This window comes from Rhineura floridana, chromosome 2 (genome assembly GCF_030035675.1).
Source record: "Rhineura floridana isolate rRhiFlo1 chromosome 2, rRhiFlo1.hap2, whole genome shotgun sequence".
Lineage (NCBI taxonomy): Eukaryota > Metazoa > Chordata > Lepidosauria > Squamata > Rhineuridae > Rhineura > Rhineura floridana.
This window is the reverse complement of record NC_084481.1, coordinates 16,066,396-16,091,366: the sequence shown is the minus strand read 5'-3', so window position 1 is coordinate 16,091,366 and position 24,971 is coordinate 16,066,396. Positions and strand designations below refer to the sequence as shown.

Here is a 24,971-nt window from a genome sequence, read left to right as displayed (position 1 = left end):
CTTTTGCTCTGTGGGAGAATCAGGAAAGATAATATAAGAGAAGGAGTAAGAATGTGGCTGGGTGAAGTTTTGCCTGCTGACGATGGAAGTCTCACTCCAGTCCTGCCTGATTTATTGCACATCAGCAGGAACAGCTAACACATTTCTCTCTCTCTCTCTCTCTCTCTCTCTCTCTCTCTCTCTCTCCCTCTCTCCCTCCCTCCCTCCCTCCCTCCCTCCCTCTCTCTCTCTCTCTCAGGAAATGAAACATGAGAAAATAGAAAATAAGGATTCTTAATGATATACAAGATTCTGGTTTTGGATGTGAGAGAAAAGTCATTTCTCATTCTTCACCTCTACCACCAGACACATCCTAATTTACCACTACAGCCTTATTCTGTGGGGCTTTCAAAAGAGAGTGCAGAGTGTGTGTTTGTAGCCAGGGCTGCCTGTAGGAAAAACCTTCTCAGCATTGAACAGGTATAACTGTCTTCTCTTTAGAAAAGCAAGACGTGGTCTCTGCTTCCCCTTTCTGGTCTTGGCTGGCCCCATAAGCAACTCAGTTGCTGTCAGTGAAGCTCAAACAGCTTTGGCAATGTTTTCTCAGTCTGCCAACATCTGAATATCAAAGAGGATCAGGTTTATACATTAGGTGCACGCTGCACAAAAACTCTAATTCTGTGTGGTAGCAATATGTGCTTTTTAGAGACTGCCAATTAAACTCAGTGACATATGGCTTCTAATCAAAGAGTTCTGTGGTTGGCAATAAACTAATCTGATTTAGCAGAAAGAATGTTTTGTTTTAGTTTTCCTATGTGCATTTAGAAAAGAAACTCTTAATCTACCAGCCAAACTGTTGTTTTCTAATGACATGAGGATTCCAGATGTATGTTACATTTCAGAGAATCAGAAATCCTATCGACTTCATTTGGTTCTTTCTATATATATTCATCCATATATCAGGTCCATTCAAATGCATTAAAGCATTAAGAGTTGGGCAATTGTAAAAGGACTCTCAGAGGTCTAGGATAAGAGTCCTTCAAAGAAAGCTAGAAAGCTATTTCCTAGAATTTCTCTCCCGGCAGCCGTAACAAAACAGCTTACGAAGGGATGTAGAATTCTTTTAACATTTCTCCCTAAACATGAGCTTTATTTTATGAACTGCATTGGAAAAATAAACGTACTTATTGGAAGTTATTAGTTAAAAGCTACAAAAAATGTGCTGGGGATTTATTTTGTTTTTTAAGACAAGGCTGTTTGTCTTGATATGTCGGTGAAGAACTGGCTATAGCCAAGACTAAGTGTGCTTTTTGATTTGCCAGCTTTTGCTTTTTAAAGAAAATGGCCCAAAGGCTGGAAGGCTTCTGAAAATCTGCTGAGTGTCTTTTCCTCACAAGCCAACCCACTATTATCTGGACATATGGCCACCTAGTGGCATGGGTAGACATTTCAGATAGTGTAATACCATGCTGTTGGTGAATTAATATAATTAATGTGACCATTGATCATGGCCTCTGTCAGTTTTGTTTTGTTTTGGTACCTCACTACAAAGAAGCAGGTTCCATATTGCTGTTATTTATGAAGATAACCAGAGTATAACTTGCAAGCAGGGTTTCATCCCGTTACTTCTCTTTTTAAAAAATCAGCCACTGTTCCTCCTTCCATATGTTCTCAGCAAATCAAATTTCAGAACCTCCACTCACTCAGAAACAGGCTTTGATTCACCTTCCACCCTCAAAATAATTCCAAGGCCCCTGTTGCAGTTCATGCCAGGGTACATGAGCATATCTTCAAATGCCTCTAAACCAGCTTTTCATTTTATTCTGGAGAGCTGCCACTTTCCCTTTAGGCTCTGATTAACCCTTGCCCCCTAAACCCTTACAAACAAAGTAGAACCCTGCAGCGTACCAGCCATAACATTCTAGCTATGCTAACCTTCACTTGTAAAGGGAGTGGGTGAACTCTATGCTTTCAGAGTGTTAGGGCTGGGCCATGAAAAGCAATCCAAGGTCAGCCAGGAACTAGGAAACATGGGACAGCCAGTAGTTTGTCAGAACTAAAGGACAAACTGAGAGGCAGGATAGAAGAACAAGCCAGAAGTCAATAAAGAAAATACAGGAACATGCCACAGCTCAGGAAGACCTCAGGAAGACCTCTTATTGTCCTTCCTCTCCAGTGGCCAGAGTCCAGGGCATACTAAGCTGTTGACTCTAGGCAGATACGAAGCTCCGCTCGCCGCGCAGCTGACGAGCGGGGCATGATTGCAGGTGGGGGTGAAGACGCTGCCCCCATCTGTTAATGGGGCAATGTCGTGCATCGTGCCCGTGACATCAGCGCGACGTGCAGCGTAAGGGGCGGGGACTATAGGACTGTTTAAGTCCAGCCGCCCCTTCCAACTTCCTCTTCTGCTGCTCGACGTGGACGACATGGACGACGAGGGACAGAGGGGAACGCAGCGCGGTGAAATGGCAGCGGCTGTTCTGTTAAGGCCACACGGTCGGCGCCATTTTAGGCGCTTGGTTTCTGCAGCACATGGGCCTCATTAGGGGCCGATTTCAGCTGCTTTGCTTCCCCATGGGGGGGTGGAGCCGGCTCCGGCTTGGGGGTGCTGTAGAAGGAGCGGCTGCGGCTGGAGCGGGCCTCATGAGCGAGGCCTGCAAGGCTTGACAGGGATGGAACTCACTCACCCCCTGCTGGCTTGAGGTTTCTGTTTCCCGGCGGCTTTTAGCAGCCGGTTTAAGCAAGATCATAACAATCCCCCCAACGGCTGGTTTGAGGCTTCTGGCTTCACGGCTGCTGGTAACAGCTAGTTTAAGCAAGATCACACCTTCATAATTTTTCCTCTCATCTCCAGTTTGTGGTTGTATTTAATATATTCTTTGCTAAAACATATTCTTTATTTATTACATTTATATTCTTTTATCATAGAACCCAAGGTGGCCTACATATGGTTCCCAGGTGGCCTACCATCATGGCACAGGCTAGACCCAGACCTGCTTAGCTTCAGCAAGGTGGTGGCTTCATGTGCCTTCTGACCATACCCTGGACTAAACATTACATATTTCAGGCTGTTCTTTGTTCTAGTGACGAAATCTTATACAGCACCTCTTCCTCTGTTCCTAGTGATGTTTGAATGGAGAATACTGGTAGCCACTAAGGAGGTCTGTTGCTCTTTCAAATTACACAGCTAGTTAATACTAATCAAGTCCCTTCAATAGTAAGAGGTTGATGACAGTTTTGGAGAAAGGCAATGCTATCAAGGAGTGGGGAGAATCAAAAATTGTGGGGGAACTGCCACATCCAAAGCTCTACTAGTCGCATGCTAGCAGGGCAGAAGGTGGGGAACAACATTTTTTTATTTTTATTTTCACCATCTTCTCCCTGATGTTTTATTTTTCCTTTGGATTTTCCCTCCCATTATCCCAGATCTCTTTCTCTGCAGTGGGCCCCCTTTCCACAGGTGTAGAGGAAGATCCATTCTACGCTGTGGGCTCTAAGGATACCTTGTAGGGGTGGGGTACCTGTAGTCCTCCAGATGTTGCTGGACTATAACTCTCATCATCCTGACCATTGGCCATGGTGGCTAGGAATGGATGAAGCTGCCAATTTTGGTTCTCCCAGTTTGTATTTTTCCAGTCTTAAATCCAGTTCTCTACAGTTCTGAAACAAACTGCAATTAAAAAAAAAAGATTCCTCATGAAAATTTGTCAGTGCTTTAGTGTGAATTTATCTTAATACACACATTTTTGCAATGCAATTTCCCCTGAAACGGTTTTGGAGAATGTTTGGCCTTCCAGATGTTGCTGAACTGCAACTTCCAATAATCCCTATCCATATTACATGCTTGATGGGGCTGATGGGAGATATAGTTCAGCCAGCAGAGTGTGGTGGTTGGACTGGGACCTGGTGTCCTGGCTCCCAACCAGAGAAGCAGACTCAGGACTCCGTGTCTGGATTTTACACAAAGCTTTATTCCAGAAGTCAGTACAAAAATGCAGCATGCAATTCTAGGCATGATTCAGGATACAAAACACTAACTAGGCATATGTCCCGTCCAGAGTCGATACGAGGAGACTGAGACGCTGGTGCAAGTAAATCTCGTTTTATTAGAGTAATGGATACATCAAAAGTAGTGCGCTTCATAGAAAACCCTACATTAACTCACTAGGAATCCCTAACTACACTCTTGACATGCTCTGCGATGTAAGAAGAAAGTTGACTCAACACCCCCTTCAATACTCAGCAGACTTATATAGGGAAAGGTTTTGAGCGCAATCTCTCATTCCTTCGCACACCTGCCCTCTGCCCGGTATGCTTTTCCCGCCGCCGAGAGTGAGGTGAGGGGGGGTTAGCCTCCATGGGCTCATCAGACAAAACAGGGTCCTTATCAACAGTCCAGGAAGTGGAGGGCTGAGAAGCGTCAGGCGTCTCTAAGTTACTGCAGGACTAAGGGGGGGGGTTACTGCTAATTCATGGCTTGGTGAAGGAGGAGTTACTGCTCTTTCAGAATCCTCCCCTAACTGATCCATTGGGATGGTTGAAGGCTGAGCGCTGTCCCCAAGGGGGGCTGGGTCACCCGTGGGAATTGGTGGTGCATCTAACACACTCCTTTCCTTAATGTCTGGAATAGACACAACAACAGCTGGATCTTCTGCGCCTTCTGGCAGTTGAGGCGTTGTTGAGCCTCAGCTAAACCAGAATGAGGAGGAAGCGGAGTTGGGAATTGTTGAGTCTGAACAGGACCTTGCAGGTGGGGGTCAGCATGCACACCAGCCAATTCCCACGGTTACCGCACTCTCTGAGGAACAGGGAGCGCTGCCCCTGGCTGATGCAGAAGACGTGTTGGGGGAAGCTCCAGAGACAGTGCCAGCTCCTCCCTTGCCAAGCAGTTCCCAGGAGGATTCCAGTGTGGCACAGCCCCCTGATCTTGAGCCTGTTGTTTAGGAGCAGGTGTCTTCCGATGAGCCATTGGAAGCACGCCCTCTGTCCCTGCGCGCCTGCCGCCGCAAGAAACGGACAGGGCAAAGACAGGAATTACGTAGGAGTCAGGGATTACGTGCGAAAACATTCCCTTCATAAGCTTGCCACTTACAGTGTGAAGTCGTTGAGTCAACTTCCTTCACACGTTGCGGAGCATGTCTAGAGTGTAGTTAGGAATTCTAGTGAGCTAGCGCAGGGTTTTCTATGAAGCGCACTGCCTTTGATGTATCCATTACTCTAATAAAATGAGATTTGCTCGCACCTACGCTCCCGCCTCATCCTTCTGGCTCTGAACGGGACAGTTTGACTCAACCAACATCCCTACTCGAATCTGTTCCCATGGCGGATGACATGGACCAGAACGGAGCAAGAGGGGGAGTACCCATTACCATGGAAACATTGTATGCAGAGATCCAGAACCTCCGAGTGACTACGCAAGCCCTACAAACCGAGAACCAGAACCTCAGAGCCGCAACGCAAGCCTTGCAAGTGGATAACCAGAATCTCCGAGCCTTGATTGCCCAAGTCCAGGCTGCGCCCCATGGGGCAGCAGCCCCTGTGAAGTCTCCAGTGGGGCTCCCCGTGCAATACGGTGGCCAGACTGAACAGTTTACCATGTTTCTAGCCCAATGTGAGTTGTATATTCAGGTGCGCAGAGCTGAGTTCCCAACTGATGATGCGAAGGTGGCGTTCATCATCAGTTTATTGGAAGGGGAAGCGGCAAAATGGGCCACCCCATATTTGATTCGCAACGACCAGATATTGTGCCAGTTTGACGCATTTAAAAATGCGATGGGGGACATGTTCCGAGACCCCCAGAGGAAGGAGACGGTCGCCCGCCAACTAGGGACCCTGAGACAGGGAAAGGGGTCCGTGGGATTGTACACCAATGCTTTTCGTGTTTTGTCTCAGGAGACAGAGTACAATGATCCAGCTTTGATGTACTTTTACAGAAATGGACTGAGTCCAGCAGTGTTGGATGAACTGGCGCGCTCCACCCCCCCAGACTCACTGAGGGGTTTGATGCAACTGAGTCTGCAGATAGACAGCCGCCTAGAAGGAAGGAAGTTAGAGCAGAGAATGGAACCTTCCCGGAGCCAGGTTGCTACTCCGCTGCCCCGTGTGCAACCAGTGCCCAATCCTGGCGTCCCTACTGTCTTGGGAGAGGAGCCCATGCAGATTGGGGGGGCTAGACCGCGTTTGACAGAAGAGGAGAGGGAAAGGCGCCGGAGAGAAGGACTGTGTCTCTACTGCGGGAAGCCGGGCCACCACGCCCGAAATTGTGCAGCCAAAACCGGAAGACCCCAGCCGCTGGAAAACTTCACATCCCAGCTGTCGTAGAGGCTAGAGAGTTGGCGGGTGCCACAGACACTGAGCCTCCGCCACGACACCTTCCATCCCAAGGGGCTCTCCTGTTGCCCATTCGCATCACCCTACCCTCAGGCAAGAGCTTCTCGGCCAAGGCTATGATTGACAGCGGAGCATCTTCTTGTTTCATAGACCGAGAGTTGGCGCTACACCACGCTATTCCCACATGAGAACTGAGTCAGCCGTTGGCAGTGGAAACTATCGATGGCTGGTCTCTGAAGTCTGGGGGGGTGACCCGGGTGACTGAGGCCGTGGAAGTGATGGTCCCTGGACATAGGGAAGACCTGTCGTTCTATGTGGCGTCCTTGCCGCACTTCCCGGTGGTGTTGGGCATGCCTTGGTTGGTTAGGCACAACCCCACAACTCCCTCCTCATCGGCCCTATGATTGTGCCATTGATTTGGTGCCTGGGGCACGCATCCCCACCGGGCGGATCTACTCTATCTGAACCAGAGTTGGCAGCATTAAGAGAGTTTCTGGATGCCAATTTGAAGAAAGGTTTCATTCGCCCTTCGCAATCCCCAGATGGAGCACCCCTGCTGTTTGTGAAGAAAAAAGGGGGGGAGCTCCGTCCCTGTAATGATTATCGAGCCCTAAACCAGCTCACAATCCCCAACAGTTACCCGCTGCTGCTCATCAGGGAAATGTTGGAGCAGTTGCGCTCTGCCAAAATTTTCACGAAACTGGATTTAAGAGGAGCTTACAACTTGGTCTGATTAGAGAGGAGCATGAGTGGAAGACTGCGCTTAAGACCCATTACAGTCAGTTCGAGTATTTAGTAATGCCATATGGGCTGTCGGGAGCTCCTGGAGTCTTCCAAAACTTCGTGAATGACATCTTCCGGGACTTTGTGGACCGCTTCATGATAGTGTATCTGGATGATATTCTGATTTATTCAAATACTCCCGAAGAACACGACGCACATGTGTGTGCAGTGCTGCAGAAGTTACGGGAACACCACCTTTACGCGAAGCTGGAAAAGTGTGGGTTTGACCTAACCACGTTGGACTTTCTGGGGTATCGGGTCTCTCTGGCAGGAGTAGAGATGGACCCAGAAAAGGTTCGTTGTGTACTCACGTGGCAACCCCCTAAGACCAAGAAGGACTTGCAACGCTTCTTGGGGTTTGCCAATTACTACCATCGGTTCATAGCCAATTACTCCCATAAGACTGCTCCGCTCACAGATTGCCTGAAGGGCTCAGGACCGTTCCAATGGACAGAAGCTGCGCAAGAGGCGTTTGAGAGCCTGAAGCGAAGGTTTGCTACTGAACCCATCCTACAGCATGCCGATCCCGCGCTCCCTTTTGTGGTAGAGTCGGATGCGTCAGACGTAGCGATCGGAGCAGTTCTTTTGCAACCTGCCCAGAAAGGGGGAGGACTGAAACCTTGTGTCTACTTTTCCAGAAAGTTAACCGACTCTGAACAAAATTACACTGTGTGGGAAAAGGAGCTGTTAGCCATTAGAGATGTCTTTGAAGCCTGGAGACACCATCTGGAAGGGGCACAGCATGAAATTGAGGTGCGCACGGACCATCGTAATCTAGAGAGTCTCCATACCGCCCGAAAACTCAATCAACGGCAAGTGCGCTGGGCTCAGTTCTTCACGCGGTTCCATTTCAAAATTCTTTATATCTCCCAAGCGCAAAATAAACGGGCAGATGTCGCACCCCAAGACCGTTACAGTACATTATTCCTCCCGACAGGGAAGTGGTAGGGGCCTGCCAAGACTCTAGGGGAGATGAAGTGCGTGAGGCGCAACAAGAGGACCCTTTCGTGCAGGAGCAGCGGGTCGAAGAGGACATGCCACCCAAGGCAGATCAGAAGGACTTTATATGGAAGGATGGCATACTGCACCATCAGGAAGCTATTTATGTGCCCCCCAGAGAACTGCAAGCGAGAGTACTTCGTCAGTGCCATGACGCCCCCACTGCCGGGCACTTTGGGGTCTTTAAGACTATTCAAGCTGTTACCCGGGAGTTTTGGTGGCCCAAGGTAAAGAAGGATGTAGAGCATTATGTTCGCCCTTGTCCCACTTGCATGGGGGCCAAACATGCCACTGGGAAGCCACCGGGGCTGTTGGAACCCCTTCCTACTCCCGCAGGACCTTGGCGAATAATTACTATGGACTTTATAACAGACCTTCCCCCTTCGCAAGGGAAAACCACAGTCTTGGTGGTAGTCGATGCCTTCTCGAAAATGGCTCCCTTCATACCGTGCGCAGGGCTCCCAAGCGCTCAAGACACGACCAAGTTGTACGTGCAAAATGTGTATCGGCTGCACGTACTGCCAGACAGCCTGGTTTCCGATCGGGGCACACAATTCACCACGTGTTTTTGGCAAGCGTTGTGGAAGTTGCTACAAAGCGAGCTAAGACTGTCATCTACCCATCATCCCCAAACGGATGGACAGTCCGAGCGGGTGAATGCACTTTTGGAACAATATTTACATTGTTTTGTGGGGTATCAGCAGGGGTACCTGCATTTAGCTGAATTTGCTTATAATAATGCTGTGCATTCGCACACGCAACAGACTCCTTTCTTCGCCAATTTTGGCTACCACCCCCGAGCCTTCCCTGCCCCAAAGGACAGTCTCTCAGTCCCAGCCGCTGAGGATTTCTTGCAGGAACTTCACGCTATGCAACAGCTACTCCAAGAGCAACTGGAACGGGCTAAGGCGGATTACAAATGCATGGCTGACCAGCATCGGCGAGAGGGAGACCTCATTCAAGCGGGAGACAAGGTCTGGCTCTCTACACGGTTTTTATCTATGCCTGGCCGATGTCATAAGCTGCAGGATCGGCATGTAGGGCCGTTTGAGGTGGAGGCACAGATTAACCCCGTGGTTTACAGACAAAAGTTGCCGTCAGCTTTCAAGATACACCCAGTCTTTCACAGGGCATTGTTGACCAAGGACTCTCCCCCCAACCCTCACCGGCTGCAAGTGGAGCCCGCACCGCCCTTGTGGGTAGAGGGGGAGGAGGAATATGAAGTAGAACAGATTTTGGACTCGCGAAAACGCTGAGGGCGTATTCAGTACCTGATTCATTGGAAGGGTTACGCTCCAACTGAACGTTCCTGGGAAACAGAGGAGAATGTGCACGCTCCGACTTTGGTGAGAGAATTTCATGAGGCTTATCCAGCGAAACCTAGACCTCGGGGGTGGGAAGGGTTAATGCATGGAGGGGGGGATGATGTTGAGCCTCAGCTAAACCAGAATGGACAGGGAAGGGGGAGGCATGAGTTTCAGGTGCCTCCGCCGCCAGAGGAAGCGGAGTTGGGAATTGTTGAGTCTGAACAGGACCTTGCAGGTGGGGGTCAGCATGCACACCAGCCAATTCCCACGGTTACCGCACTCTCCGAGGAATGGAGCACCGCCCCTGGCTGATGCAGAAGATGTGTTGGGGGAAGCTCCAGAGACAACGCCAGCTCCTCCCTTGCCAAGCAGTTCCCAGGAGGATTCCAGTGTGGCACAGCCCCCTGATCTTGAGCCTGTTGTTTAGGAGCAGGTGTCTTCCGATGAGCCGTTGGAAGCACGCCCTCTGTCCCTGTGCGCCCGCTGCCGCGAGAAACGGACAGGGCAAAGACAGGAATTACGTAGGAGTCAGAGATTACGTGCGAAAACATTCCCTTCATAAGCTTGCCGCTTACAGTGTGAAGTCGTTGAGTCAACTTCCTTCACACGTTGCAGAGCATGTCTAGAGTGTAGTTAGGAATTCTAGTGAGCTAGCGCAGGGTTTTCTATGAAGCGCACTGCCTTTGATGTATCCATTACTCTAATAAAACGATATTTGCTCGCACCTATGCTCCCACCTCGTCCTTCCGGCTCTGAACCGGACAGCTGTCTGGAACTCATGCCTTCCCCCTCCCTGCCCTTCCAGAGAGAGCTGGGGCTTGACATCATCCCCCTCTCCATGCTTTAACCCTTCCCACCCCCGAGGTCTGGGTTTTGCGGGATAAGCTTCATGGATTCTCTCACCAAAGCCAGTGCATGCACATCCTCCGCTGATTCCCACGAATGTTCTGATCGACCGTACGCTTTCCAATGAATGAGATATTGGAGGTGCCCGCATCTCTTCCTCGCGTCCAGTATCTGCTCCACTTCATATTCCTCCTCCCCTTCAATTAACACCGGTGGTCCTGGCTCGACCCACAGGCAGTGCGGGTTGGGAAGAGAGTCTTTCGTCAGTAATGCACGATGAAAAACTGGATGCATTTTAAAAGTGATAGGGAGTTTGAGTCTGTAAGCCACTGGGTTTATCTGTGCCTCCACCTCAAAGGGTCCTGCACGCCGGTCCTGCAACTTGCGGCACCGGCCAGGCATAGGTAAATAACGTGTAGACACCCATACCTTGTCTCCCACTTGTATGAGGGGCCCCTCTTGACGATGCTGATCAGCGGCTCTCTTGTAATCCGTTTTTGCTCGTTCTGACTGCTCCCGAAGCAATTGCTGCATAGCGTGAAGTTCTTGCATGAAATCCTCAGCAGCGGGAACGGAGAGAGTGTCCTGTGGAGCAGGGAACTCCCTGGGGTAGTAGCCGAGGTTGGAAAAGAATGGGGTCTGTTGTGTGTGTGAATGCACAGCATTATTGTAGGCAAATTCCACTAAAGGCAAGTAAGACATCCAATTGTCCTGCTGGTAACCCACATAACAGCGTGAATACTGTTCCAAGACCGAGTTTACTCTCTCAGTTTGCCCATCCATTTGAGAAAGATGAGCAGTTGACAGTCTTAATTCACTTTGTAGTAACTTCCACAGCGCTTGCCAAAAACGCGCGGTAAACTGTGTTCCTCTGTCAGAGACCAGACTGTCTGGCAGTCCGTGCAGCCGGTACACGTGTTGAATGTACAACTTGGCTGTGTCTTGAGCATTCGGAAGCCCAGTGCATGGAATGAAGGGAGCCATTTTTGAGAAGGCATCGACCACCACCAAAACTGGTTTTCCCCTGAGAAGGAGGGAGATCTGTAATAAAGTCCATAGTGATCATCTGCCAAGGACCCGAAGGAGTAGGGAGGGGCTCCAACAACCCTGCTGGCTTCCCAGTGGCATATTTGGCTCTCATGCAGGTAGGACAGGAACGGACATAATACTCTACGTCCTTTCTCACCTTGGGCCACCAGAATTTCTTGGTGACAACTTGAATAGTCTTAAAGACCCCAAAGTGCCTGGCTGTGGGGGAATCATGGCATTGACATAGCACTCTGGCTCTCAAGTCTCCTGGGGGCACGTAAATAGCCTCTTGATGGTGCAATATATATCCCTTCCATGGGAAATACTTCTGTTCTGCCTCGCCCTGTGTGGCCACTCCAGCCCGCTCCGCCTGGGTGAAAGGATCCTGTTTTTGCACCTCACGCACCTCATCCTCCCAAGAGTCTTGGCAAGCCCAGACTACTCCCTTCTCAGGAGGAATCACAAACTGTAAGGGTCTTGGGGTGGGGTTCCCCATATATTCCGGCTTCCTGGACAGGGCATCAGCCCGCTTATTTTGTGCTTGGGAGATGTAGTGGATTTTGAAATGAAACCGTGCAAAAAACTTGGCCCAGCACACTTGCCATTGATTGAGTTTATGGGCGGTGTGTAGACTCTCTAGATTACGATGGTCCGTGCACACCTCGATTTCATGCTGCGCCCCTTCCAGGGGATGCCTCCAAGCTTCAAAAGCATCTCTGATGGCTAATAGCTCTTTCTCCCACACCGTGTAGTTTTGTTCTGAGTCTGTCAACTTTCTTGAGAAATACGCACAAGGCTTCAACCCCCCTCCCTTCTGCGACGGTTGCAAAAGAACTCCTCCCGTTGCTACGTCCGATGCGTCAGTCTCTACCACAAAAGGGAGCGTGGGATCTGCATGTTGTAAAATGGGCTCGGTAGCAAATCTCCATTTCAAGCTCTCGAACGCCTCTTGAGCGGCTTCCATCCAACGGAAAGGTCCTGAGCCCTTCAGGCAGTCCGTAAGCAGTGCAGTCTGCTTGGAGTAGTTGGCTATGAACCGATGGTAGTAATTAGCAAACCCCAGAAAGCCCTGCAAATCTTTCTTTGTCTTGGGGGGTTGCCACATGAGTATGCAACGGACCTTGTCTGGGTCCATTTCTACCCCTGCCGGGGAGACACGACACCCCAAAAAGTCGAGAGTGGTCAGGTCAAACCCACATTTTTCTAGCTTAGCATACAGGCGATGGTCTCGCAACTTTTGTAGCACTGCGCACATATGTGCGTCGTGTTCTTCGGGGGTGTCCAAGTATATCAAGATATCATCCAGATACACAATCATAAAGCGGTCCACAAAGTCCCTGAAGATGTCATTCATGAAATTCTGGAACACTCCGGATGCGCCCGACAATCCGAATGGCATTACTAAGTACTCAAACTGACCATAACGGGTCTTAAAAGCGGTCTTCCATTGTCCCCTTCCTTTATTCGCACCAAGTTGTAAGCGCCTCTCAAGTCCAGTTTTGTGTAAATTTGCACGGATCGCAGTCGCTCCAGCATCTGAGCGGCAAGGGGTAGCTGTTGGGGATCGTTATCTGGTTGAGGGCCCTGTAATCATTACACAGGCAGAGCTCACTCCCTTTTTTCTTGACAAACAGCAGTGGCGACCCAGCTGGGGACTGCGAAGGGCGAATGAACCCTTTCTTCAAATTGGTGTCGAGAAACTCTCTTAGTGCTGCTAGCTCCGGCTCGGACAGAGAGTAGATTCGCCCAGCAAGAATGCACACCCTGGGCATCAAGTCAATCAAACAATCATAGGGCCGGTGAGGAGGGAGTTAATCTGCTTCTTTTTTGTCAAAGACATCCCGATACTCACCGTACTTGGCGGGCAAAGTTATTTCTCCAAGGCCAGGCACTCCTGCCACTACCTCCCGCTCCTCCACAGGCTGACAGTGTCACTGGCAATACTTGGAGGTAAACACCACCACAGCTTCATCCCAAAAGATTGTGGGGGTATGCCGGACCAACCAGGGCATACCCAGCACCACTGGGAAGCGAGGCAAGGAAGCCACATAGAACGACAGGTCTTCTCGATGTCCAGGGACCGACACTTCTAAACCCTCGGTTGCCCTGGTTACCCCCCTGGACTTCAGGGGCCGTCCGTCTATAGTTTCCACTGCCAACGCCTGGCTCAATTCGCACATGGAGATCGCATGGTGTTGCACCAAACTTTGGTCCATGAAACAAGGATGCTCTGCTGTCAATCATAGCTTTGGCTAGGAAACTCTCGCCTGAGGGCAGGGCTATGTGAATGGGTAACAGGAGAGCCTCTTGGGACGGAAGGGGTTGTGGCAGAGGCTCAGAGTTTGAGGCACCCCCCCAACTCTCTGGCCTCTACGAGAGCTGGGATGTGGAGTTTTCCAGCAGCTGAGGCTTTCCTATCTTGGCTGGACAGTTTCGGGCTAGGTGGCCCAGCCTTCCACAGTACAGGCACAGTCCTTCCCTCCGGTGCCTCTCCCATTCCTCCTCCGTCAAACGCGGTCTGGCCCCCCCAATCTGCATGGGCTCCTCTCCCAAGAGAGCTGGGACGCCCGTGCTGGGTGCGGGGCTTGCGCGAGGTAGCGGGGCAGCAGCCTGAGCCCGGGAAGGTTCCATCCGTCTTTCCAACTTCCTCCCCTCCAGGCGGCTGTCTATTTGCAAACACAATTGGATCAAGCCTCGTAGGGTGTTGGGAGGCGTGGAGCGTGCCAGTTCATCCAAAACCTCGGAACTAAGTCCATTTCGATAGAAATACATCAAGGCTGGGTCGTTGTATTCCGTTTCTTGAGATAAGACACGAAAGACATTGGTGTACGCTCCCACAGAGCCTCTGCCCTGTCTTAGGGTCCCTAGCTGGCGGGCCACCGTCTCCTTCCTCTGGGGGTCTCGAAACATCTCCCCCATCACATTCTTAAAAGCATCAAACTGTCGTAGTACAGGATCTCCACGAATCAAGTATGGGGTAGCCTATTTGGCCACTTCCCCCTCCAGCAGGCTGATGATGAACTCCACCTTCGCATCATCAGTTGGGAACTCAGCTTGGCGAACCTGGATGTACAACTCACACTGGGCTAGAAACGTGGCAAACTGTTCGCTTTGGCCCCTGTACCGAACGGGAAGCCCCACCGGAGACTTTACAGGGGCTGGTGCTGCTCCAGGCGGCGCAGCTTGAACTTGGGCAATCAAGGGTTGAAGGTTCTGGTTCTCGGCTTGCAAGGCTTGCGTGGTGACTCGGAGGTTCTGGATCTCGACATACAAGGTTTCCATGGTTATTGCTATACCCCCTGTTGCTCCGTTCTGATCCATGCCTTCCATCATGGGAACAGAGTCAAGTAGGGATGGTGGTTGAGTCAAACTGTCCCATCCAGAGTCGATATCAGGAGACTAAGATGCTGGTGCAAGTAAATCTCATTTTATTAGAGTAACGGATACATCAAAAGCAGTGCGCTTCATAGAAAACCTTACATTAACTCACTAGGAATCCCTAACTACACTCTTGACATGCTCTGCGATGTAAGAAGAAAGTTGACTCAACACCCCCTTCAATACTCAGCAGACTTATATAGGGAAAGGTTTTGAGCGCAATCTCTCATTCCTTCGCACACCTGCCCTCTGCCCGGTATGCTTTTCCCACTGCCGAGAGCAAGGGGGGGGCGAGCTTCCATGGGCTCATCAGACGAAACAGGGTCCTTATCAGCAGTCCAGGAAGTAGAGGGCTGAGAAGCGTCAGGCGTCTCTAAGTTACTGCGGGACGAAAGGGGGGTTACTGCTAATTCACGGCTTGGTGAAGGAGGAGTTACTGCTCTTTCAGAATCCTCCCCTAACTGATCCGTTGGGATGGTTGAAGGCTGAGTGCTGTCCCCAAGGGGGGCTGGGTCACCCGTGGGAATTGGCGGCGCATCTAACACACTCCTTTCCCTAATGTCTGGAATAGACACAATAACAGCTGGATCTTCTGAACCTTCTGGCAGTTGAGGCATCTGCAACTCATGCCTTCCCCCTCCCTGCCCTTCCAGAGAGAGCTGGGGCTCGACAGCATATCTCTGGAACAGGCTAGGCATCTCTCCAGATACAAACTTGGCAAATTGAAGCAATAGCAGACTACATATCTCAGGATACAAACTAGCAGATGGAGGCATAGCAGACTGAACCTTCAACCTTAGGCAATGCAAATAACTGAAACAGCAGGTCAGAAATGGACTATCTTCACCACTGATCAACAACTTTGTAAAGTTGCTATCAATTTAACTTGGGTAGAGCGGCCATTACTTAATTATGTCTTACTGAGGCTTATGTTCTTTGTCGGTACACTAATGAATGGTAGTGAACTAGAAGATGTGTGCTTGCTGGGGTACTAAAGATGCTTTCAGAACATAAGTTTCCTCAAAACATGAGAGCTCTTAGGATGATCGCAGAAGAAATATTGTGGGGAGTTATTAGTGACCTCTCAGATGATGCATCTATGAATGATATGGTGGAACTAATTGATAAGAAGTCTGAAAGTAGCCAGACGTCAAAGATATGGGTTTACTACTTTCTGAAGCCTGTTTTTATTATGATTAATTTTATCTGTGCAGAGAGAGAAGGTGGTTACTGCATTTATATGCAGTAGTCAATGCTCCCATATTTCTTCACTACAGACCATGTCAGCTATACACGATATGATTCCTACTACTTGAAAGCTATGCAAAAACTTGATCAGAAGTTATATATAAAGTTCATGGCGGGTGAACATATAGTCAGCTGCAAGAAATGTGTTTGGAATGGGCTATAGATCAATCATTTTATCAACATACATGCAGTATGGTCATGATCCTGGAGGCATTATTGGATTCACTCTGAAACCAAAGATTTTGGCTGTTTGGGCTTTATGACAACACATTTTTGGTCAGATTTTAAAAGACTTGGAAGACATGGAAGAAAGAGAATGTTGAGAATGTCATGACCTATCACAAAGAAAAGGCTGATCTATGTATCAAGGTTGACTGTGCAGATCTCATGAAGATTTGGGATTGTTTATCAATATGTATCAATCTACTTGAATAAAGTAGTAACCCAGTGAATGGTTTAACAAACATAGCTGTGGCCAAATTCTGAAAGATTGCTCATTAAATGTGCATAATGCAGTAGCTGTAGGGAGTAGTTAGTACAGTTAATTTGTGAGCCACACGTCCTCTGGTTTTCATGGAGCTATTACAACAAAAATTAAAACAATAATGGCAGTCCCCAAATCCATGAAGCTGGGAGCAGCAGGTAGTCATGAAGTGGTTGTGGATCATACTCTAATTTATGCTTGCACAATGGGATTGTTCTTATCATCTCAAAACATCAACATGGATGATGTACTTAGTCATGAATGTGCCCCAGTGCCTACTGCTTTCTTCAATGAAGATGGTGAGATGCGGCCACCACCTATGAATGTGCTCAAAGGAAAAGTTGCTGTCACAAGAAGTGATCGAAACGATCCATTCTCTAACCCACACAATTATTTTTTTCTGGCTGTGCCATGCTGTGGTGTATGTCGTGGCAAATTCTATGCAATACCTCTCTCTCTGGGTTCCCCACTACCAAAAAGAAATTCACAGACTGATGTTACCTGGTTCAAAGCCATCACCAATGGAAGTCGATGCTGGATTATGGGGCCCATCAACAAGACACGAGGAAGCTGATTTAAATATTGTGTACATAGCCGTGCGGGAGGTGGCAGATACCCCAGATTGTCCAATATGAGTGAAGTGTGATAACACTGATGTCTTACTGCTGCTAGCATAATGCATATACCCAACACATATTAACACTAATTACAGTGGAAGAATGTTGTGAGTCCAAATCAATAACTGACATAAGTAGGGCTCCTGCTGGGAGAAAGGGCAGTATATAAATCAAATAAAATAATAAATAAGTGATGTTGTTAAAGCTCACAACCCATATATAACATATGCTAGCTGTCCATGCTCTAACTCTTTCTGGGATTGGTAAAGGTCGCATGCTAAACATTCCCCAAAAGTTTAAAGGGACATTTAAAACTGTTGGTGACTGCTTCAGAAGAAACATTTGTAATGAAAAAGCATGACACCTTTGTTGCTGACTTATACAGCCAAGGGGAGACCTTGACAGAAGGCTTGCATGCTCATTTGTGGAAGAAGCATATGGCCAGCAAAACAGTAACAAACACTTTCTAAGTTGCCTCCAACACCCGGTGCGCTGCAGCAACACTATGAACGAGCACACCTCCAAACAGCACTATGGAAGTCAGCCTATCTAATTAGTTAACCTCCAATGGACCCTCTGGATTTTGGATGGGAGGTTTTGTCAGCCACGACAGAGGAGTACACACCTTGCAAGCTGCCTCGAAGTACCCCTCTAACATGATACTGAATCTTATCAAATGTTCATGCACCAAAGGTTGTAGTTCTGCATGTGCGTGCAGTAAAGTCCCATTAAGGTGTACAACATTCTCCACTTGCCAAGGTGAATGCAGCAGTGGAATTATGCATGATGATCTGGATGACAGTGATAAAGATATTTGTGCAGATATCTAAAATTAATAATAGAAATAACTATAGTAATTTAATGCTTAAATATATTAACAAAACTACTTTCTAATGCTTAAAATAGTACTGCCGGAAAAGTGTAACCCCCCCCCCCAACAGAATCCTTGGATCTACTGCTGATCAATGTCCTCAACATTCTTAAAGATGCTTATAATCCAAATTAGATTGTCCTCATGCAGTTGAATGAAATGAAGTATAAAAGAAAAACAAAAAGGTTCAATCTGCTATACTGAGAAATTTAGAATTGAAATGTGAAATTTCCCCAAGGTTTAGAGAGTGGCACTCTTCAGATTTGGATTCAGCAACTCAAAAAAAAAGTAAAAAACAAACAAAAACTTTATATGATGAAAAGCAAGGTTCAGCCAGAAAATGGCCCTTCTCCCCCAAACTAATGTAAGAGAGATGGGCAGTCACATACTAGTCCAAACATTCTCTAGTATTTTCTTGCTGTTGCTGCAAGGCGAAGGCTCCTTCTAGGAGCTGAGAGCATTTTCTGAATCTCCATGATCTTGGCAAAAGCGTAAACTCAGGCTCTGACAGACTGCTTTTGTTTTCCTCTCTCTTGAAGACTCCAGGTTGTTCATTAATTTTTATCTGTTCAGCAGCTAGGTCTGGGCTGGGTGCCAGTGAGGGCATGTGTCAGTTGTCAGAGATTGGGGGGGGCTATAGTAACTTCACTAAATTCAGAGTTGCCAGAGACTTCTGGAAACATTTATCCTGTGTTTTCCCCAGTCCCCTCCATAACATCTGTAACCCACTGTTCATCCTCTCAATCTTGCCAAAGTTTCTCTTTGGGGCCCATGACACCAAAGTTCAAATCCCTGTTTGGCCATGAAACTCACTGGGTGACCTTGGGCCAGTCAGTCTCTCAGCCTAACCTACCTCACAGAATTGTTGTGAGGATAAATTCAGGAGGGGGAGAATCATGTTTGTATGTCACCTTGAGCTCCTCGAGGAAATATGGGCTGTACATGTAAACATGAAATATAAATAATTAAATATCTGGAGGGCCAAAGGTTCCCCACCCCTGCCCTGAAGTAATGTATTTTGGACCTTTTTTTGTATATATTTTATGGACGCTTTCCCCCCAGGATATATGTCCAAATTATTTGGCTGAAGAAATGCATTGCAAAATGTGGAGAAGTGCAAATTTTGAAGGATGGCTTTGTTTTGGTTCTCATATTGTTTCAAAAACTGCAGATTAGATAGGTTCACTTTTAAATGGGAATTGCAATTAAATTCTCCTTTATCCAATGGGGCTGATGGGTGATGGGAGTCTAACAACATCTGGAGGGCCGCAGTTCCCCACCCATGGATTATTAGGGTTGTGTCTTTAAAGTACAAAATACAAAAGTGCAATTCTTAATATATATACATTGTGGGGCACATTGGTGACACATGCAGTGGACTCATGGTGAGGGGTAGCTAGCATCTCTGCATGGTAATAATCTCTAAATAAGGGTGTACAAAATGTACCGATTCAATGTTTCAGAAATAAAGTCTTTCCAATTGTTGCTGTTTCAAATGTCAAAAAATTGACTTGGGTTTCAGAACAACCTAATGACGATGAAAGCGGAACCATTTCATTATTGTTCTTTATTTCAAAAACAGTGGAGGGAAAAATCTTGATATTTTGGAGACGTTTGTTAAATCTCAGGTTTTATGACTGACCAAGGTTACTTCCCATATCTCAGGACATAAAGCTTCCATCTGTTGCATTTTTAGGCTCTTGGATTTTATCATGATTTCCACTTTCTGCTCCTATATCCTGCTGTTCTTTACCGCTAAATATCACTGGCCAATTTATTCACAATTCCCACCAGTATGGTCATAGAACTGGAGTATTAAGGTGACAGGAAATTGTATGACTGAAGGAAAAGAATGAAAAAGGGATTTCATTCCCATCTTTATTAGTGGGGGAGAGAAGAGAATATGACTGAGATTTATAGCTTGAAAAAATAATGCTGGAAATGTTAAACTCATATATAAATCAATAGTATGCTTTCACCAGGAAAACTGAAACAGAAGGGGTCAAGAGATGAACAAATATTAGCCATACAAAGCCCATAGAATATTAGTCTACATGGAGGGAGTGACAGAAAAAAAATGAGGCTAGTTAAATTAATAAGAGGTGATAGCAAGCGAAGCAGTATGAACTGATATCGTATAAAACACACCAGGCCATTGGACACAGCAGATGAAAGACTTCATTCTGTTGTAGGATCAAGGCTTTTTCTTTCTGCACTGCAGCATATAAAGCGTTTTACAGTACATTTTTTTAGCTGTCTATTCCGAGGTCAGTCCCATTGAGTTCAGTGAGGTTTACTCCCAGGTAAATGAGTGCAGCTTCAAGTTGGCTTTATTTATTTATTTATTTATTTATTTGATTTGATTTATATCCCACCTTTTCTCCCAGTAGGCGTTCAGGGCGGCAAACAAAAGCACTAAAAACACTTTAAAACATCATAAAACCAGACTTTATCGTAAGAACAGACTTTCTCAGTTACTTGTCAGTTGTACTTAAGCATATTCTAGGGATGTGCAAAACCCACAGGAGTAATTCTATTGCCAATTACATGTCCATGGACTTGAGTAACAGACTTTTGCCAAACTTTTCATTATTTTTATTTATTTATTTATTTATTTATTTATTTATTACATTTGTATACCGCCCCATAGCCGAAGCTCTCTGGACAGTTTACAACAATTAAAAATATTAAAAACAAATGCACAAATATACAAATTTAAAAACAATTCAAAAAAAGTTTTTAAAACACATGCTAAAATGCCTGGGAGAAGAGGAAAGTTTTGACTCGGCACCAAAAAGATAACAGTGTTGGCGCCAGGCGCACCTCGGCATAAAGATCATGCCATAATTTGGGGGCTACCACTGAGAAAGCCCTCATGACCCATTTCTGTGTGTGCTTAAAACCTTTAGTGCTTTCTAGGTTCATTTTTATTCAGGATCTGATAAATGTTTGCTCATGTGTATTTCACTTATGTTTCATCATGGTTTTGCTGTATTGAAGCTTCTGGCCTCTAATCTGTGATAACAGAAGGAAGTAAATTTTCAAAGTTTTCAACTGATGTTTGGCACAGAAAGATGATGTGAGATTGGATGTGATTTATATGAGATGGTTTGACATAAATGGGTTAAAATATTTTTAAAAATACAGAACATTGGTTGTGTAGCATTGAAAGCTCTAACACTTCATAGAGGAACACTAGCAGCATTGACAAAAGCATTGCAGATTTCAGTAATACTGCCTGCAATTTCAGAACAATATTCTCATTTGATGCAATTGCATTATCTTGACCTGAATTATGCTGGCACAATTTACTAGCAGCCGTATATGTTGTTGTTGGTTGCCTGCCTTGTCTCAACCATTTTGTATCATTATACCATTCTCCAAACAGCTTTGCTTGTATAGCAAATGTTGGGCTCATGGAAGGAGAGGGGAAGGTTTCTTTTAGATTATTACTGCCCTCTCCTCCCCCCTCCGCCGCCGCCCAATGGATTTGAGGTGCAGATGCTAATCATGAGCAGATTCAGAACTTTGGTTGTTAATACATAGGCAGACCGACAATAGAGAGAAGAGCTCTGTTCAGGGGCTGAATTATGAACAAATTGGTTTCAGATGTGTGGTATTTATCAACAAATTCTCATTCATCTAGAATATTGATTTTTCTGTCACAGTAGCATACTGTGTATTTGTTTAAAATATCTCTCTGGGTTTTATTGTCACATTCTATCCCAAGGGGTTTGTGTGTTTTGCTGTGCTGTGTTATAAAGATTTCACTCCCCCCCCCAAATCAGGCTCCATTCGTGTTTATTGGACTAGGAATGGTCCATGTGCCTGTTTGGTCCTCCTTGCCCCTTCCCTTCCCTTCTCACTTCTTTCTAAAGCTGTGCTTCTTGACAAATGTAATTCAAAGGATGAGATAATGCCACACTACTGTACATATGGAGTGCTTCTGGTTTGTGGATAGTTTTCCTCTAGTCTACTGAGCCCTGGAGCACAGTGCTGACTCTGCATGAGAGCCAGACCCATAGACCCTTTCTAGTCTGTAACAAACATCTACAGCTTATGTCACTAGGGCCATCTGTTTCCATTGGCTGCCTATGGCTGCCAGTAATGTTTTGGTATGAATCAGATCTTTTAGCACAGAAAGAATGTAATATGTGAATTGTTTTTGAATGCTTACTACTTTTTAACTGCTGGTACAAAGCAGTATGGTACACTAGCTCCACAGATCACTTTCTTCCTATATTATTTTTAACGCTGAAAAAATACTAATCCTGCAGTCCTTTATTCAACCATCTTTAATTTTCTAAATCTCTATATATGGCTTGTTTGTTCCCAGGTTATTGTGTCATTATTTTTATTCATTCATGAAATGTTAAAATATAGCATCTAAAAAGCATCAATCTTTATTAAAAACTATTCACTACTGTAGTTCTTTGTTGTTTTGAGATGCATTTTTAAACATATAAGCTTGTTCTGGTAGAATGGTTAAAATTTTACATTTCTTGACATCCTGGAGAAGTCTCTGTATGTAGCAGATGAACAAATTCATCCATGTCTTGGAGCTCTTCACTTTCAGAGCAGAAAGTCATCTTGTTGATTATAGAGCATTGTCCTGGGCTTTTGTTTTTATTGACTGGACATTTTCCTGGCATAATATTTGTACCAGACATTCAGAAGGGGAAGAATCTTTGTTATCTTAGACTGGCTTGATCCTTATTCATACATCTTGGCCTATCCCTGAGACAAGATAATGAATATTCAACGTTGCTATTTAATAAATTCTTTTTTTGGAAGCTAGCTTTAGCCGTTATGTCCACAGCCCAAATTTATCTGTAAGAAATCAATATGTATTCTAGTAACTGTGTCGAAGCCCATCTCAGTTCAGCCTAGGGCAGTGAGAGGTTGGAGCTTGTCTCTAATACTTTTATTTTAATTCTGCTATTATCCATTTTGTTGTTCCTGACATTTGACAATCGGTTTTGTGTCAACCTGACTGGAAGTAGAAGAGGAAGTGCATCCTCCCAAGATTGACAACAGAGGCTCTTGCTTAATTAACCAGCAGAGACACAGTCTTTGAGTGACAGAACCTCCTTTAGTCCACATAACAATATAGCGTTAATCTCTGGAAAAGCATACTCCCCTTGATATGTGCACATAAGTCTTATTAACACTAATGAGAGTTGTGTGCTTGTATCAAAGAAAAAACAACTACTTTTGCTCCTGAGTTTTTCCCTAAATTAGATTCTTCTGCTGAGCAGTATAATTGCATCCTTCTGCTAGCTTTTATATACTGTGTTTTTCAACTGTTTCATTATTTCCTGTTCTATTTAGCAGCTGTCTTGCAATTTTTGCTAAGCCATCTAACGAGAGTGAGCCTGACCGAGATTTGTTAATATGTCGCATTCAGTGGATTTCTAAAATAATTTGGATGCATGTATAAATTAGCACTCTAGTATTTTCAACACAATTATTCTAAACATGTGTGTATGTAGCATTCACTTCCGCACCCCTTATAGGTAGATCAGTTCTTTATTTTAAGATTCTCTAGTTTAATACAAAATCAGTCTCTCAAATCCCACATGCATCACTTAAAAACTCAGCTACCAATAAAAGAAAATGTAAGAAAAATACATTTACAGTTTATTATAATTGATAGTCACCCTTTTGACAGGTGCACAGATTTGTCTTGCCAGTGCTTCAAGTGATTGGACTCCAGTGGTCCTCAGCATTAGCAGAATTCAACTGGAGAAAAATCTACAAACTAACAATAAATCTCATGGGAATGATATTAACCACATTCTACTGTGTCTAATTAGAAATGTATGATAGTGCCATGGTTATAGCCAGGGATGGAAGATATTATTTATCATGCAGCCTTTTTATTTATTTATTTTATTAAATTTCTATACCGCCCCATAGCCGAAGCTCTCTGGGTGGTGCACAAACTAAAACTTCCATCTACAATTAAAACACATATTTAAACAATTTTAAAACTACATCCAAATTTCAAAATTGTAACATTTTAAGACAGACGAAAACACATATTAAAATACAAAATACTAAAATGCCTGGGAGAAGAGGAAAGTTTTAACCTGACGCCGAAAGGATAGTAATGTTGGCACCAGGCGTGCCTTGTCAGGAAGATCATTCCACAATTCGGGAGCCACCACTGAGAAGGCCCTCTTTCTTGTTGTCATCCTCCGAGACTCCCTCTGAGGAGGCACCCGGAGGAGGGCCTTTGATGTTGAGCGCAGTGTACGGGTAGGTTCATACCGGGAGAGGCGTTCCATCAGGTAGTGTGGTCCCAAGCCATGTAAGGCTTTATAGGTTAAAACCAGCACTTTGAATCGAGCCCGGAAACATATAGGCAGCCAATGCAAGCGGGCCAGAATCGGTGTTATGTGTTCGGACCGCCTTGTCCGTGTCAATAGTCTGGCCGCTGCATTTTGCACGAGCTGCAATTTCCGAACCGTCTTCAAAGGCAGCCCCACGTAGAGCACATTGCAGTGATCTAATCTGGAGGTTACCAGAGCATGGACAACTGCAGTGAGATTTTCCCTGTCCAGATAGGGGCGCAGCTGGGCCACCAACCGAAGTTGGTAGAAAGCATTCCGGGCCACCGAGGCTACCTGAGCCTCAAGTGACAGGGATGAATCAAGAACAACTCCCAGGCTGCTAAAAGATTAGATGTTTATGGTATTGAGACATGTCATTTGCATTAGAACAATGTGTGGGATTTTTAAATATATATATAATTTTTTATTTTTTGTTTTGTTTTACTTTGCTACATATAAACAAGCTCAGAGAGCTTGGACTTAAACAAGGTTCAGATTAATTACAGATAAACTACAGAGCTCCACTGTGAATGCTAATATGGGTTCTTTTTCTCCAGAGTTCTAACATTGCTCAGAGAAGGTTTTTTCATTTTAAAAAGGTGATCAGGGTTTGCACTGTGCACATCTGCACAAAAATTCTCCTCATATGTTACTTTAAAAGAAACACTTCACTTGTGTTTCTGCTTCTAGTGTTTCTTTGGAACATAGAAGGCCAATCTTTGGTCTCAATGTTTTATCCATTCTGGAGAGAAGCATGATAGAAAA

General features: G+C 45.9%; 1 protein-coding gene and 1 pseudogene across 4 annotated transcripts in view; both read left to right on the top strand.

Moving 5' to 3' along the window:
- Positions 1-24,971, top strand: part of PARD3B (par-3 family cell polarity regulator beta) — an 894,180-nt gene that overhangs the window by 540,382 nt on the left and 328,827 nt on the right. The window lies entirely within an intron of this gene.
- LOC133376066 (uncharacterized) lies at positions 2,286-9,980 on the top strand (annotated as a pseudogene).